General features: G+C 44.9%; 1 protein-coding gene across 1 annotated transcript in view; it reads right to left on the bottom strand.

The window, feature by feature from the left end:
• CPQ (carboxypeptidase Q) overlaps positions 1-15,299 on the bottom strand; it is a 240,020-nt gene extending 224,721 nt beyond the window's left edge. Inside the window, exon 1 of the mRNA XM_067536932.1 lies at positions 13,852-15,299. The gene's annotated coding sequence lies outside the window, so the exon portion shown is untranslated. The remainder of the gene's footprint in view (positions 1-13,851) is intronic.
• Between the last annotated feature and the right edge of the window lie 1,068 nt (positions 15,300-16,367).

Raw genomic sequence — 16,367 nt, 5'->3', positions numbered from 1 at the left:
TTCTTCTTATGGAAGACATCTGCCATATCCCTGTACTTCATTAGTATAGCCGGGGTCACTGGGTGAGCACCAGGTGCTGGCAGAAGTTCTGCTGAGTTGGCCCTCCTCTGTTCCGTGATCCACAAGTGTTCTAGGTTTCTTTGGGTTTAAACTACAGCTGGTCTCCAGCACATAACTGAGTTCATGGACAAAAGACTGCTGGCAAAATGGCAAGCAAAAATGGACCATGCTTATTCCCTAGTGTATAGACTGATCATATCTAGTGAGCCAAAAATGACTGGGAAATGCTGGCCAAATTAGGGTTTCAAAATGGCTCTGAAGGGTTGTGACTTCCAAGGGTGCCATCTCCTGCATGACAAGCCAGATGAGAGGAGGGCCCCATCAACAGATTCCACAAGATCAGGAATGACCTTACTCCATACCAAGATCCCTTGTGCCCAGGAAACTTCAAGTCCATCAAGTTCCTAGAAAAGCCGAAATCGAGCAGTGCTTCTAAACCAATCTTCTGCATGGTCAGAAAAAGCGGAAGCTGGAGAGATGCTGGCCCCTGGTTGGATGTTACAAGAGCTTCTGTGGACAGATGCGGGCTCTGCATGCTAAAATGAAGGGAGGAAAACTGGCTTGGTCCAGACCCCTCTATTGGGGCTAGGTTGTTTCCTGATCATCAGGAAACACGATGGGATCTAAATTAGCTGTTACCACTCAAGAAAGATTTTGGAATCGTTGTGGATAGGTCTCTGAAAACAACCATGCAATGTGCAGCAGCAGTCAAAAAAAGCTAACAGAATGTTGGGAATCATTAGGAAAGGGATAGATAATAAAACAGAAAACATCATATTGCTTCTTTATAAATCCATGGTACGCTCACATCTTGAATACTGCATGCAGATCTAATCACCCAATCTCAAAAAAGATATATTGGAAATAGAAAAGGTACAGAAAAGGGCAAGTAAAATGATTAGATGTATGGAAAAGCTTCCAAATGAGGAGAGAATAATAAAACTGGGACTTTTCAGATTGGAAAAGAGACAGCTAAGGGGGGATATGATAGAGGTCTATAAAATCATCACTGGTGTGAAGAAAGTAAATAAGGAAGTGTTATTTACTCCTTCTCATAACACAAAAACTAGGGATCACCCAGTGAAATTAATAAGCAGCAGGTTTAAAATGAATAAAAGGAAGTATTTCTTCACACAACGCATAGACAACTTGTGGAACTCCTTGCCAGAGGATGTTGAGAAGACCAAGACTATAACAGGGTTCATAAAAGAACTAGATCAGTTCATGGAGGATCAGTCCATCAGTGGCTATTAGCCAGGATGGGCAGGGATTGCTGTTTGCTAGAGGCAGGGAATGGCCAATGGGATGGATCACTTGATGATTACCTGTTCTATTCATTCCCTTCAAAGCACCTGGCACTGGTCACTGTCGGAAGACAGGATACTGAGCTAGATGGACCATTGGTCTGACCTAGCATGGCCGTTCTTGTGTTCTAGATGTGGATTGGGCCTTCCATAGGCAGAATGAAGTGTAATTCCCTAATTGTCCATAATACAGACAGGGACACCTCCAACCCCTGCCCAGAGAGTTGAGACTTCTCTCCCCTTCAGGGAGGGGTCTAAGCCATATTGACCTGCATGGGTTCTGTCTGTGGGGTGGGCACAGGAGACTGACTGTCAAAACTGGCATGGCTTGTAGCACCATCTTTCTTTCTTGGTAGTGTTTGTCAATTTGAATGCACAGATCAAAAAAAGGCAGCTGTTAATTTTAATGCACAGTGTCACGGGACGCATCATTCACTGCTTGTCTGGTGCCTCCTCCTGTTGTTCTGGGGATTAGCTCTTGAGGCAGACTCCCCTCCCCTTCCTGGGGTTGCACGCCATCATATCCTCTCTCTCTCAGAAGCCTGCAGATCCTCTCTTGTCCCAGGAACTGCAGCTTCCTCTTTGTCACTCAGCCTTCCAGCTAGGTCACTCAGCGTTTTCCCCTTCCAGGGTATATCAAAGTCTTTCCTTCAGCAGTCCTAGCCAGTCTTCCCATTCACATTCACTCCTTCAGTGGTTCATAGGGAAGCCCAGGCCCACTCCAGATACCAGTCCAGGGATCCTCAACCCAGCAATTCTGGGCTTTACTCTCCCAGCCCTCACTACTCCTTCCCTGGACTGCTTCCTTCAACTCCTGGTTCCCCTCCTTCCTCTGCTTGGACCAGCTCCAAACACTCCTCCCTCGTCCCAGGGAGTGACTGCAACCTACACATACCTGCAGTCTCAAAACACTTCTCCCTTTTCCCAGGGAGTGACTGCCCTTTCTCAGCAGCAGCCGGTCTGTTGCCAGCTTCCTGGCTTTATTGGCCCCACTAGCCCTGCACTGCTGAACCTGTTTGCAGTCAATTACCTGCTATCTGCCTCTTCTTCCAGGTGCAGCCTGCCTCCAGGTGCAGTGTGGAGTTAACAGGCCTTCCTGGCCACCTTAACCCCTTCCAATCCTCTGTGGGGTGGACACCATATACACACAGATCAATAAAAGTATCCAGGACAGCCAGAGGCCTTACCTAAGCCAGCTCATCCTTCATGTCCTCACTACAACTGTGCCAAAAATGACAGCACTGAATAGCTTCATTCCAGTCTGTGTCTGACATTAGGTGCTGGAAGTCAGCAGCACAGTTAGCGCCTAACATCCCCTTAGGGTCTGGACTGCAGCCTCTGCCCTGCGCATACAGTTCAGGTCACCAAACAAATTCTTCAAACCACTTCAAGAGGGGACTGAACTTTTCAAGGAGTGGGGAGGCCCAGGTCAATGTCCTCTTAGTCTGCAAGCCCTATCTTGGTCTTATTGGTAGGAAGTGCCTGCAGGCGCATTAGAAACAGGAGATGGCACTGGCTTAGAAACTCACAAAACTTCCTCCAGACACCATCAAGCTTGTTGGGTAATGGTAGCTTCAGTTCTCAGTAGGTCTGGGTCACAAATGGCACAGCTTGAACTTGCAGGATGACATTCTGCACCTGCAGGGCATTGACATCTGTAGATTCTTCAAGGTGTCCACCAGCTCCGCCAAGGAAATACTGGCTTTAGTGGGGTTCATCCTAGCAGCTAACCTGGGTCCTTTTGGGCTGTTCAAACTGCCACAACTGAGGCATAGACAGTCATGAAGTCAGACTCGGGTGTCAGGAGCCAGAGTCAAGAGTCAGAGCCAGGAACCAAGAAAGGAACCAGGGGTCAAGCTGAGGGTCAGAGCTGGAGTCAGAAGCAAGCAGGGAAGTAGGGCTGGAGCAGACTGAAGCAAAGCTGTGAGCAAGGCTAGCACAGGATTGATCACAGCTGTAGGAATACACATAGAGCTGCCACTGACCTACTGCTGCACTTTAAAGCAGTCCTTCTGGCTCCCCTGAGACAATCAGGCAGGCCAACCAATCAGGTGGTCCTACTGCAAACCAGCTGAGTTCAGGAGCCTGGATATGCCAGGAGCCTGAGATGGCTAGTCCACAAGCTCAGCTGAAGGAGCTCCTGACACAACCCTGCTGGTGACCCATATTTATATCAATAGGACGATACTTGACAGAATTTGGTTTTTTTTTTCAATTTCCTTTTTCTTTTTTTCTTTTTGAAACTAAGAAGTTACCAAAAACTAAACCCAAAACACTGTATTAAAAGAACATTACTAAGGCTGCAAAGACAAGCGATCAAAAGTTAGGAAATGTCAGAAAGAAGGCTGCCTTATTTACTGCCCATTATTCAAATCCTGCTCTGAAGACAGAATTATTACATTCCTTTTGGACTTTTCTCATCGTGGGTGCTGATGTATCTGAAAATCAGGTCCCAGGTGTCTCAAACTGGGCACCCAGAAAATGAGGAAACCACCATTAGTGACCACCTGTAAAAAGCATGGTTTAAATGACTTGCTCAACATCACAGAGGAACTCTGTGGCAGAAGCAGGGACTGCCAGGGATAGAATCCAGTTCTCCAGAGCAGCATTCAACTGCCTTAACCATGAAATCATTGTCCTCATTAAAGGGCTAACAGCAACTGATTCCCCTAAAATCATAGAAGATTAGGATTGGAAGGTATGTCAGGAGGTCATCTAGTCCAAGCCCCTGCTCAAATCAGGACGAACCCCAACTAAATCATCCCAGACAGGGCTCTCTCAAGCCGGGCCTTAAAAACCACTTAGGATGGAGATTCCACCACCCTCCTAGTGAAAGTTTTTCCTAATATCCAACCTAAACCTCCCCCATTGCAACTTGAGACCATTGCTCCTACTTCTGCCACCACTGAGAACAGCCTAGCTCCATCCTCTTTTGAAACCCACTTCTGGTAGTTGAAAGCTGCTATCAAATATTCCCCCCTTACTCTTCAATTCTGCAGACTAAACAAAAGCCTCTCCTCATAAGTTATGCCCCAGCTTCCTAATCATTTTTGTTGCCCTCTTCTGGACTCTCCAATTTGTCCACACCCTTCCTGTAGAGGGGGGAGCCAAAACTGGTCACAATAGTCCAAATGTGGCCTCACCAGTGCCGAATACAGACCTTGATATGCTGGGAATGCTCCTATTAATGCAGCCCAATAGGCCATTAGCCTTCTAGGCAACAAAGGCATGCTGTTGACTCATATCCAGCTTCTTGTCCACTGTAACCCCCAGGTCCTTTTCTGCAGAACTGCTGCCTAGCCAATCAGTCCCCAGCCTGTAGCTGTGCATGGGATAATTCTATCCTAAGTGCAGAACTCTGCACAATTTATTTATTTATTTAAAGCTGGACAGAATCCTTTCATTCCACCATCATATCAATGGAGTGGTAGTGAAAGTGGCAGCCCAGATCAACCTGCTGCAGAGGATGTGCAGTAATGACTGGGATGCAGATTTCACAACCTGCACTCTGCTGCTTTGGCACTTGTGTACGCTCCTGCAGAATACTGCATGTCTGCTTGGGGCAGGAGTACACATACACCTAAGCTGGATACACATCTCAATGCTGCCCTTCACATATCAGTGGATGTCTACGTCTCACACCATCATATGAATTGCCCTTTCTGTCTGGTGTTCCACCTCACCACTTGAGACGGCTACATTAAAATCTGCTAACAGCCTACTCCACCCCTTTCATGAAAGGATCCTCCAGCCTCTGCCGACTCAATGCCTCAGGAGCTGCAGGCCTTTCATCAGAATGGCTCAGGCCTTCCTACAGGCAGATAATGACCAAAGCCAGAGTTAGTGGGTCATGAGCTAGTGGAGGAAGGAACAACACTCTGGCAGACAGCAGCAACTGCCTCCCATCTCCACCTCACCCATAAGCTGCAGCCTGCCAAGAAAGGAGTGGATCCGCTTAAACTGCATAAGGACTGGTGTTGGGTGCTTTAACTCCTGCATGCACAGCTGGAACCTTTGTGCTACTGCAGCTTGTGAGTGTGGAAAAATACAAACAATGGACCATCTGGGGGGGGAATGCCCCATCTGCCGCCTCGAAGGAGGATGGGTCTCCTTCAATCTCCTGACCAATAACGCACTGGAATGGCTGAGGTCTGCCATATACAATTGCTGAATGAATGCTTGAATGAAACTCTACACCACACAAAGAAGAAGAAGAACTCTGCACTTGTCCTTGTTGAACTTCATCAGATTTCTTTGGCCCAATCCTCTAATTTGTCTAAGTCACTCTGTATCCTATCCTTACCCCCCACAGTATCAACCACTTTCCCCTGCTTAATGTCATCTGCAAACTTGGTGAGGGTGCAATCCACCCCATCCTCCAGATCATTAATGATGATGTTGAACAAGAGCAACCCCTGGGACACTCCACTTATTACCAGCTGCCAACTAGACGTTGATCTGTTGATCACTATCCGTTGAGCCTGATGATCTAGCCTGCTTTCTATCCACCGTATAGTCCATTCATCCAACCCATACTACTTTAACTTGCTGATAAGAATACCATGGGAGACCATATCAAAAGATTTGCTGAAGTCAAGGTATATCTCGTCCACCGCTTTCCCCATATCCACGGAGCCAGTTATCTCATCACAGAAGGCAATCAGGCTGGTCAGGCATGACTTGCCCTTGGTGAATCCATGCTGACTGTTCCTGATCACCTTCCTCTCCTCCAAGTGCTTCAAAATGGAATCCTTGAGGACCTGTTCCATGATTTTTCCGGGGACTGAGGTGAGGTTGACTTGTCTATAGTCCCCCAGATCCTCCTCCTTCCCTTTTTTAAAGATGGACGCTATATTTGGCTTTTTCCAATTGTCCAGGACTTCCCCCAATTGCCATGAGTTTTCAAAGATAATGGCAAATGGCTCTGCACTCACATTAGCCAACTCCCTCAGCACCCTCGGCTGCATTGCATCCAGACCCAGGGTCTTGTGCATGTCCAACCTTTCTAAATAGTCCTGAACCTGTTCTTTCAGCACTGAGCTGCTCACCTCCTCCCCATTCTGTGCTGATCAGTACAGTAGTCTGGGAGCTGACCTTGTCTGTGAAGACAGAGGCAAAAAAAAAAAAAAAAAAAGCATTGAGTACTTCAGCTTTTTCCACATCATCTGTCCTTAGGTTGCCTCCCTCCCCCCTTCAGTAAGGGGCCAACACTTTCCCTGACCTTCTTCTTGTTGCTAACACACCTGTAGAAACCCTTCTTGTTACCTTTCACATCCCTTGCTAGCTGCAACTCCAGTTGTACTTTGGCCTTTCTGATTTCACTCCTGCATGCTCAAGCAGTAATTTTATACTCCTCCCTCATCATCTGACCCAGCTTCCACTTCTTGTACGCTTCCTTTTTGTGTTTAAGCTCTCCAAAGATCTCTCTGTTAAACCAAGCAGGTTGCCTGCCATATTTGCTAGTCTCCTTCACTACATTACCCTGATTCATCCCCAGAGTATCATCTTCCTGTGGCAAGACAACCTTTAAATACACGACACATCACATGCTATCATAATAACAAGAGGGCCAAATTAAGGTTGCACAGGTATCCTGACACAAAGTACTGAGTATTGGACTTTGGAGATAGAAGCATGATTCGCTATAGTTTGAGCTAAAGAGCCAGGCTCTCAAGCTGGAGGCTACAGCAGATTCACTTTGTCTGCAGCTCAGAATACAGGGGGACAGCTAATACACACTGGCCAATGGGTTACATACTTTCTCTGGACACAGGAAGCTCATCCCAAGTGTCTGAGACCCACAGCAATTTAAATCATAGATGGACCCCTATCCATGCCCTATGTGACTGCCCCCATCTTGGCTGGCACCAGGGATTAAAAAAGGGACCTCCAGAGCCAAAAGCAGGAGAACAGATTTGCAAACAGGGACATATAACACACTGACCTGGAAATTATGCAGTGGCATTGGGCATTTGACCCGATCTAAAATAACTGGCCATTGACCAGTCAAAATATTAGTCAAATATTTTCAAATGTCAAAAAGGATCAAATATTTTAAAGCACTAATTTTTTAGGATGGTAACAGAAGTAACAAAACTGAGTAAGACTTTATAGTCTCCAGTAGGCTCAGCCTAGATAGATACTCATGCCTAATTACAAAAAAACAAGTTACTTTATTGAGTTATGTTAACTCAGAAAAATGTGAAACAAATCAAATGAAGTTATGAAACAATGAAAGAACAGCACTGTGATGCAATCACAAAGATGGGCTGCCACCTATATCAGGGCGTCCTTGCAGGAGTATTTGACAATATTTGACCATGGTCAAATAATATGCAGTCAATTGACATTTGACTGGTCAATTGACCAACTTGCCAAACCTATACTATAGGATCATAGAGGGGGAAAAAGTGCCACTGATTTTAAAAATAGGAAAATATAAATATCAAACTGCTTCATGGACATAATACCCATTATTGACTAAATAGTTCCTAATTCTTGAATTCATCTACTGATTTAACCTCAGGGTCAGTAGAAGAGAATTCACTTGGTATGTTTGGGTTTTTTTTAATCAGTTTTACTTTAAATAAAATTAGCCATATGATCTGGATGAAAGAATATATGGGATTTATCATCAAAAGTGATATGATACACCTCAAATACAAAAGCTCAAACCTCACATTAAGTTGCTTAAACATTGAGGCTGAATGCGTAAAGCACTTTCTACAAGTCATAAGAATCTGAACAACATCAGGAAAAAAAGCTCAGCATTTTCAACACGTCAGGGAATTGCGAGGCAAGAGGAAGTATCCAGGCCTGCTCATTTGAGAACACAAAATTAACCAATCACATCTATATGCCAAAAGGAGTATTATTTGATATCATTACATTTGCTGAAATACTCTGACAAAAACAGATCTGCCTGGAGCAACAGGGGGAGGATTTCAGGTAGAAATCAAATAAGATTTCTGCCCTTCAGAGGAAAAAAATATTTGATTTCATGGCAAGGACATCCATTAAATGTGTTTTTAACCTATCTAAATAGGTGTTGTTATTATTACAGTCAGATGCAAACGGAGAAAACAAACAAAACTAAGGCTTATTCCTCTGTCTGCATGCCTTTTTCAATAACAATCCCTATGCAGAAAATGCTCCCCCAGACTGGTTCATTAAGCCAACCTTCTTTCTGCTTTATGTCCCCCCTAAGGCTTTTTTCATAATGCCCACAAAAAGTGAAGCAAACCAAACAAATCATTAAAATCAAAATCTTTTATTCCTTCCTCTAGGCCTTCTAGGGCATTTCATCTTCACCATTTCTTTCTATTAGTATGTAAGCTCCCTGAGACAAATTCTTTTCTTTGTGTCTTGTACAGCATTGAGCATATTAGAAAAAGTGTGCTGGGCATCACAGCTATAGAGATGTCTTAGGATCATATTAAGACTTCACCAAAGTATATGATTAATCTTAAAGAAATTAGTAGCTTCCAATTCTTTTTCCTTCCAAACCAATACAGAATTCTGCACATCTTGAATTCCACAAGACATCTTAATGCAGTGTAAATGGAATCAAGTGTTTCCTCCATCTGAGAAAGAAAGAGATTATAATGAAACACTGGTAGAAGGGGAGACCTGCAATTCAAAACCATCAAAAGTACTTTTATCCAGAATGAGTACATCAAATCCTATAGTCAAAACAGAAGGAAAAACAACTTCAGAGGCCTGCTCTGCAACGTGGTCTTTAAGAGACAAACCAGCTACCAATGAAGTAAACAGGAGTTCTTACTGATTTAAAAGGAGTTAACTTTAGGCCTGAGCCAGGGTCTTAAAGGAGCATGATTCTTCTTTTGAAGTCTATTGTCACGTTATTAATAGTTCATAAGAGCCTTACCAGGTTTGCTTGAATCACTGAAATTACTTAAAACCCATTTCTCTTGTATCTGTGCATAGTCAAGAGACTGCTCAGACACTATCAAAATGCAAAATATTAAAAATGTGGGGATACCTACATATATTGCAATCCCGGGTGACCGCAAGGACCGTTGCACACAGTTGCCCCGGGGCCACTCCCACAACAGCCAATGCGGCTGGCCCCAGGGCCAGCTGCTTGCCTGGCCACTGCAGCTGTAGAAGTCATGGAAGTCACGGAATCCATGACTTCCACAACCTCCGTGACAGACTCGCAGCCTTACTTATAAGTCACTTTCTTTACTGATTTGGCATTGAAGAATGCAACATGTGCAAAAACATACTATAAACTAAATAAGAGGAATTCACATGAGCCTTAATGTCAGATGTCCCCCAACTATGATCAATGTTAGGCTGCACTTTTCCAGACTGTACTTGCAATCTGTTCTTGTCTGGCTTTGTACTTTATTTTTCTGCTGTTGTTAATAGTTTGAATGCCAAGGAACTAGCCAAGTCAATCCAAAGATTTAGCATGAGTTTGCAAACTTCTTCTGGCCAAGACCTGTCTGTATCTGACACAAACTTCATCTATAAACTGTCCAACTTAAAAAAAAACAAACAAAAAAAACAAAAAACCTGTATCTTGGGAAATATTCATGGCTGTCATTTAAGGCATACAACACTGAAAGAAATTAGCTTAAATTTTCAGGACACCAACAATACATAATTTACATTTTATGAACTGGATGCTCTTTATCCAGATTACAAAGTGTTTCGATAGTGGACTACCATATGAATGACTTCCAATAACAGCCTGTATCCTAACAGAACATCACCCAAACAAAATCTGGCCAACCTTTTTCATCCTAGCTTTAAACCTGAATCTTTTGTGGTTAAAGCAGAGAGGGCTACATGTTGGATAAGAGTAGAGTAGAACCTCAGAGTTACGAACTCCGGAGTTACAAACTGATTGGTCAACCACACAGCTCATTTGAAACCAGAAGTACACAATCAGGCAGGATCACAGGCCAAAAAAAAAAAAAAAGCAAATACAATACTGTGCTAAACGTAAACTATTAAAAAATATAAAGGGAAAGTTTAAAAAAAGATTTAACAAGGTAAGGAAACTGTTTCCGTGCTTATTTCATGTAAATTAACATGGTTAAAAGTAACATTTTTCTTCTGCATAGTAAAGTTTCAAAGCTTTATTAAATCAATGGTCAGCTGTAAACATTTGAAAGAACAACCATAACGTTTTGTTCAGAGTTACCAACATTTCAGAGTTATAAACAACCTCCATTCCCAAGGTGTTCCTAACTCTGAGGTCTACTGTATTAGTAACCACTCCATCCCGACACATGGAATCAATCTTTCTTATGGTCATACCAAGAATTGTATTTTACACAGGCGTGTTCCTGAAATTACATTTGTGGAGACACAAATCTCAATGTGTTAAAAGAAGGAAATTAAAGAGGGGGAAAAAAGAGGGTGGGAAAGCATAACACACACACTTTCCATTTGCTGAGGATCTGTGTTTTATTATAACAGGCAGATCAGGCCTGACTTTCAGAGGTATTAGACATTCACAACTCCAGGTGAAATCAATGGAAACTGCAGAAGTTTAGTACCTTTGAAAAATCGGGCCAATAGTAACCAGACAGTGGGAATGTTGCTTTTCATTTTCCAGAAGTGCTGCTGATTTTGAGGGGCTCAGTTTTTGGGTGGCCAACTAAAGATACCTTGGGCCTAATTTTCAGAAGTGTTGCTCACAGCTTCTATTAACTTCATATGGCATTATGGATGCTACCTCAGCACTTCCAAAAACCTGGAGAACTTTTGATGCCTGTTGGATTAAAAAACAAACAACAAAAAACCACAATGGTTGAATTTCAAAGTTTTTGTCCTTTATCGTTCTCCAAGTGTATGAATGTGCTTTCCTTCGAGACTAGGTTATTTTCCGCTTTTCAAAAGACACAACCACTGGTTTTCTAAGTATTCTCCTTGAAGTATGAAAAGCATCCAAACTGTATAATGCCTTCTTAAAACAACGTGGGTCACTCTATATCACAGGTTTTGAATCACTCTATTTTGTGCATTTATAGCCCAGGGCTGTACCTTTGCTTTCCATTATCCTGATGTATAGCTCTCCTTTCTCTTCTTCTCCATTCTACACTTGTCTCTCTTTTGTATAGCTCTCAAAAAAGAAATCTTTGAGCATCTGTAAGAGGGCAGCAGGCCTCTTAAGTGAAATTGGGCCCAGCACTCCTGTTCCAATCTGAGAAGGGCAAGGCTGGCCTAGGAGTTAGAAATGAGAGACAGTCCAAAGATAAGGGGAATTCAGAACCCACATAAAAAGTGGGAGCAAAAGCTCACTCAGAAAAGCAGAAGAGGATTGAGAGCTTCCTTGAAGGAGGGAGTGGTAAGAACTCCCTAGTGAAAAGCAGAGCCAGATCAGGTCACCTAAAGCAGAAGACAGGAGAGCAGTCAAGATGGGTTCCCTACAAACTTCTCCAGACCAGGGTCTGAGGGATGAAGGCAGCAGCAGATGCCTGCTGGCTCACTGAGCCAGAGAGCTGAACCTGGAGGTCAAAGAAGGCTACAGTCTGGGGAATAATAGAGGGGTGAGTTAGAAGAGAGCAAGAGCCAGGCCTGGAAAGGAAACAATGTAGAGCAACACCCCAGCTACAGTGGCTGGGATGGGGGTGAGGCAAAATGAGAGACCCTGGAGCCATACCAGAGGGATGAGGTGAGGTAAGGGATGCTGAAGCTATACTGGATGTGTTAGGACTTGAAAGGTTGAATATAGTGCTGGGACTATGCTAAGGATGTCTGCACCAAACCACCCCCACAGCATAACAGATGAAAGAGACAACAGAGTGGCATAAATTGATAGCAGGCACTGGGTGCCAGGTAGCATTTTTCCCATGTGAGCCATATCTAGCCACATGCAAACAGAAGTCTCCTTGGTAGCACAGTTTCAGCTGCGTACAGACGCTGCCAGCCGGGCAAGCAGAAGGCGGCGCCCCGATGACGCTCTCTCAGCCGGGCGCGCGGGGCTGGCTCGGGGTGGCTGGGAGGAGCCCGCAGCTAGTGAGGCGGCACCGCACCCCCCACCTACGCTGCAGCTCCACGTCCAGAGGCGCGTGACGGGACTCTGAGCCTCACCCGCCCGCTCTGCCGCTAGAAGCGACGCTAGCGGAGGGCGCAGTTCCTGCCTGACGCCCCGCTGCTGACAAGTCGCCGACTCGAGGAGGGCAGGGCGCGCTCCCTACCCCGACCTCCGGCGGCGGGGGCCCCTAGACGGCCGCAGCTCGGCCTGCTTTCCTTCGGGGCCTACCTCCACACACCTCCCGGCACTGGGCGAGGAGCAGGCTCCTCGCAAACCCCTGATTCGCCGGTGTCTTGGCTGCTGCTCCCGCCGCCCTTCCTCTAGCTGTGACAGGCTGGGGGGCGAGCATAAAGCCCTTCAGTCACAATAGCGGCTGGTGCCCTTCGCCAGGAAGGAGTTGGGCCTCTGAAATAAGCTTCCTGTAGTTCCTGAGTTATAGATTCTGCGGATAGACGAGCCCACGACCTCCTGCATCACAGGCCCTAGCGCTGCCCTGAGTTAATTCCTGCTTGGCCTCTATCTCAGTGGTTCCCAACCTTTTTGGCTGAAGGGACACAAATATCATTTTTACAACCCTGAAGGGCCACCAGTCTATCAACTCAAAAAAATGTATTGACGTATACACCATTAAAGGCTACAAATCACTACCTATTTAAAGTAACATTTTGATGCTACTGTGCTCATTTTTACATTCATTATTTTACACCTACAAATTACTCAGAGTATGTCACACACTCACAGACAAAGCACTATTGTAGATGAGTGATTGTCAATACACACTGAAGCACATGGCCTAGCTGCTAAGTCCAGGGCCATATTATCCATTAGGCACAATAGGCACAGTGCCTAGGGCCTATGAAACTTTCTTTATATATAATTTATTTTTATTTAAAAAATTTCTTTATATATAATTTATTTTTATTTAAAAAACTATTTATTAATAGCTTATGTAACCCCCTTCTATTTCTGGGTTACTTGGGAGCCGGCAACACTCACCTGTGTGCAAGGGCGCTAAGGTTGTTAACAACAAAGGAGATCCTGAGTATCCCAGCGGTGATGTAGGATAGGTGGGAATCCTCTATCCACCCCCCTGCTGCAGTCCCTTTACTTTTAAAGAAATTTAAACTTGGCGGTGCCTCCACCTGGCTGGCCCCTGCACACACTTAATAGCGGGCCTTGGGAGCGTCCAGGACTAAACCTACTCTGATAATAATAATAATAATAATAATAATAATAATCTGAGACAGGTCTAACAACAATTGCACTTATGCAAACTAAACATCCAATATACTTAAATTAGAGTTAACACAACTTTACTTAACAAATTAAAGAAATATGGCATAACAGACTGAAATTAAACATCACTATTATGTTAAATCCACAGGGCAGCTGAATACATCAATTAATAAAATTAGTATGAAAACAAATGAAACTTGTCTAAACTTCCATTTACACTGCCACTGTGTACCCCACCTGCAGAGTGTACACTCCCCAAGAGTTCAGAGCCCTAACTCCTTGCTTGCGTGGGCGCGCTTGAAGATCTGCAGAAGACAGCACTCTGTGGGTTCGGTGTTCCAGTTCAGCCCAGTTGTCACGCTGGAGATTTGGAGCTGGCCCAACCAAATGTCTGCAGTCCTGGCCCTGCTTGAAAGGACTCTCTCTCTCTCTCTCAGGCCCAGTCAAAGTCTCTCTGCAGTGCCCCTGCCCCAAACAACGCCGGGGGGGGGGCACTCACACTACCTTCACTGCAGGCCCATCTCAGGCAGCTCCAGGCTCAGTCCCTGCCCTGGCTTGGGCAATGCCACCAACCTCCGAAGCTCCCTGCTTAGTCAGGCTCCAGCAGGCTCTTAGCAGCAGCTTTGGGACCCCAGCAGCAGGTGGCAGCAGCAGCAGCTTTGGGACCCCGGCAGCAGGCAGTAGCCTGCAGCAGTCAGCCAGCAGCTTCCAGCCTGGGCTGCACTCCACTCTAGCACCAAAATGGAGTCCCCCACATGCTATACCCTGTCTCTCTGGAAGGGGAAGAGTCTCTCTCCTTTTCCCCAAGGCATCATGGGAGTTGTAGTCTCCCAGGATCTTCCCAACTGTAAACTCCCAATCAAGTTCCAAGGCCCCTGAAGTACAGGGTGCCTACATTCTCCCCTCACCAGAAAAATCCTTAATGTCCCCATTAAGGAACCAGAACAAAGAAGAAAACAGATTAATTTACAACACAATACATACATTCTTTACTTCTACTGCTACATGGGGTAACATTCAATGCAGGGTAAGGTACAGGCCCACTAGAATAGACACAATTTAACCATCTAGCCTGAGGGACACACCACCATGAACACTTGAGCCCATCCGTAGAGGATACACATCCTAATTTGGACTTTACAGGTGTTATAGAATCTTTCAGTGCAACCACCCCACGATGTACTGTGGGGATAGACACCTCACTGCTGACTCCATCTAGATTTCTGTTTGGTATTCAAAGTTCCCAACATATTAAGCAGGGTCCGATTAAATCGTTCAGGCTGTGGGTCTCCTTGTGGATGATAAGGTGTTGTTCTTGATTTTTTTATATTTAGCATAGTCAAAAGTTCCTGAATTAGTCGACTCTCAAAGTCCCGTCCTTGATCAGAGTGCATCCGCTTGGGCAGGCCATAATGCACAAAGTACTTTTCCCACAGACTTTTAGCAACAGTAGTGGCTTTTTGATCCTTAGTGGGGAAAGCCTGTGCATACCTTGTGAAATGATCAGTTACAACTAATACATTGCAAGTATTTCTGCTATCAGGTTCAATTGTGAGAAAGTCCATACAGACCAAATCCATAGGGCCTTCACTGTGAAGATGAAACAGTGGAGCAGCTCTTGTGGGTAGAGTCTTCATTGTATACACCGGGCACAAGTTTTACAATACTGTTCAACATCAGTTTTCATCCGCGGCCAGTAAAATCGTTCTCATACAAGCCCATAGGTCTTATCAAACCCAAGATGCCCATGGTCATCATGTAAAGATTGCAGTAGAGCTTTGTGATATTGTTGAGATAAAATCAGTTGTTTTTTTATATGGTGCTCAGGCTGGTTAGTGATTCTATACAAGAGTCCATTCTCCAAGGAAAGCCGATCCCATTCTTTCATTAGGAGGGGAATATCAAGGTGTCTGCTCTTATCCACAGCAGCAGAGTTCCCTTGATCAACTGCCCACCAAACCTCTCCAACGCAGGAATCGTCCTGTTGTGCGGCCTGAAGCTCAGAACGATTCAATTGAGGAAGGTGGGAGGTGTCTAAAGAAGCAAGGCTGCAATAAGCTTGAGGAATAGCTTGGGCAGTCACTCCTAAAAGATCAATAAGGTGGGTAGGTGGTATTTTAGTCAGTTTTCCACAAACAGTAGAAACTTGACACAAAGCTCGAATCCCAGGTGCAGATACCTCTTCCCATTCATCCTCAGGTGCTGAAACATTATGAGGTTGCCTAGACAATGCATCTGCATCCAAATTCTTGCTTCCTGGGCGGTACTTTAGGCCGAAGTTGTAGGTGGACAATGCCGCTAACCACCGGTGACCAGTGGCATCCAGTTTGGCTGATGTTAAAATATAAGTCAGGGGACTGTTATCCGTGCGAACCTCAAACCTTGCCCCATACAGATAATCATGCAGCTTGTCTACTATAGCCCATTTTAAAGCCAGAAATTCAAGTTTGTGTGCAGGGTAGTTTTTCTCAGTATTTGACAGGCTTCGGCTGATGAAAGCAACAGGCCTTAACCCCTCAAGGTGTTCTTGATATAACACCCCTCCTAAGCCATCCATACTGGCATCCACATGCAAAACATAAGGCTTTTGGGGATCAGCAAATGCTAAGACAGGAGCTTTGGCGAGGCACATCTTAATTTTCTGAAAGGCATCTTCGCACTGATCATTCCATCGCTTTCCAAATGGTTCAGAGGGATGGAAGTAAGTTTTACCAGTTGGTTCAGGCTTAGATCTTGATCCCTTCCTGCAAGGT

This window comes from Emydura macquarii, unplaced genomic scaffold (genome assembly GCF_026122565.2).
Source record: "Emydura macquarii macquarii isolate MOO-44397 ecotype Brisbane River unplaced genomic scaffold, CSIRO-AGI_Emac_v2 contig_383, whole genome shotgun sequence".
Lineage (NCBI taxonomy): Eukaryota > Metazoa > Chordata > Testudines > Chelidae > Emydura > Emydura macquarii.
Note: the sequence above shows the minus strand (reverse complement) of the source record. Positions and strands in the feature narration are given on the sequence as shown.